Source organism: Cynara cardunculus, unplaced genomic scaffold (genome assembly GCF_001531365.2).
Source record: "Cynara cardunculus var. scolymus isolate 2C unplaced genomic scaffold, CcrdV1 Un_Scaffold_589, whole genome shotgun sequence".
Lineage (NCBI taxonomy): Eukaryota > Viridiplantae > Streptophyta > Magnoliopsida > Asterales > Asteraceae > Cynara > Cynara cardunculus.
In genome coordinates this window covers 7430-9235 of record NW_020200591.1, presented here as the reverse complement: position 1 = coordinate 9235, position 1806 = coordinate 7430, and positions in this window count along the sequence as shown.

The window sequence follows — 1806 nt, the reverse complement described above, 5'->3', positions numbered from 1 at the left end:
GGGAGGGAGGGAGGGAGGGAGGGTGGGGGAGGGAAGGAGACGGGCTGGAGAAGATGGAGACGCATCTGGTAAAGGGAGCAGGTAAAGGCTAAAGTGGGAAGAATTGTCATCTGAATGGTTGAGTGATGTAGTAGATGCAAAATGRTTAAGAGCCTTATGTAACCATTAAGAGGCTCTTTTTTTTTGCCAAACAGCCCAAACCTCTGACCGATTAAGAGGTTCCCTCTTAATGTCACCATTAAGAGGGAAACAAACAGCCCCTTACATTGTAGTTTCTCTCTCTTGTTTTCTTTATTTTAAATAATTATTAAAACAAAATAATTTCCAATTTAAAGTAGCTGTTAAAGCCGACGTATTGCCTATATTTAAATAGAACCATTTACCTAATTAACATATGCTTTGCCAAAAAGGTTGGGAAACATAAAAAGAGTTATTTTCATATTCCATCCAAAATAATTTGTATTTTTGGAATGGTAACATGTCATGCACAACATATCAACAAGTTTCCAAATTCTTTATCGATTATTCTATATATGTGTCTTTGCTTGCATGTCACAATTTGCTTTCTACAATATAAGAATTATCTGTCTCTATAAATTTATTAAAATATCTTCAACAACTTATTTAAAGTAGAAAAAAATACAGTTTATGAAGTTCTTTTTTGTGCTTATGCAGTTTCTCCAAAATGAAGAAAATAGTAGAGAGTGGGTTTTTCTTCAAATCTAGGTCGTGGCCAAGGTCACGCATCTGTCTGCCCCCTTTCATGTGATCTTTGTACAAGGTATAGGTCGCATCTTTCTTGTACACGTGACTTACCACACGACGAAGGTCATTAATAGGTCATTAATAGATAAATACGAAATCGTATTACTATCCTTAATTATTACTTTTTTATTTCAATAATAATTATGGGTTAAATAATTTGGAGGCTTAGAAATGTTTTCGCATTTTTGTGAAATAAGGGTGTTCTTGTTTAAACCTCTCCCTATACATATATGCATATACATACACATGGGCTTAATCAAATGAGAACTAATTCGTACGTGGTAACCGCGAGATCCAATCTCAACCACAAATCAATAAATAAATTAGGAAATTTATAATTTTAGTAATTTTGAATTAAAATTTTAATGCAAGGACATTTTAGGTATTTTAAAGCTCTTCTCTCTCCTCTCTTCTCTCTCTGTCCCCCGTCCTCCGGTGATACCACAGTGGTATCACAATGCATCTTCTATGTGTTTGAGTATCATACTGAGGTCGTTTGTATGGTCGACCGGAGATGTAACACAATGGTATGACACTGTGTCTTTTGTTTAACAGAGTCAATATTTTTAGATATCACCGGAGAACGGAGGACGGGGGAACGAAGAGAGAAAAGAGAAGAGAAAATATCTAAAATGCCCTTGCATTACCAAAATTATAAATTTTCTAATTTATCTATTGATTTGTGGTTGAGATTGGATCTCATGGTTACCACAAACTAGTCAGTTCTCCCTTGAATGAGCTTGTATATATATATATATATATATATATATGTATATATAGGTGAGTTACTATACAATCCTTTACTTTTATACAACCAATACAACTCAATCTCAACCGTCCATTTAATTTGATGAAATATGTGATTTCATAAAAGTTTTGATTGTTTTATAATATAAAGTATTGATCATAATTAATGAACTTTAATCATCTTCCATAAATATTCAAATCATAATAAATGAACTCTCATCATTTCTATAAATCTCACAATTGATTGGGTTATATTAGTTGTACAAAAGCATATGGTTGCATTTGAAATATACC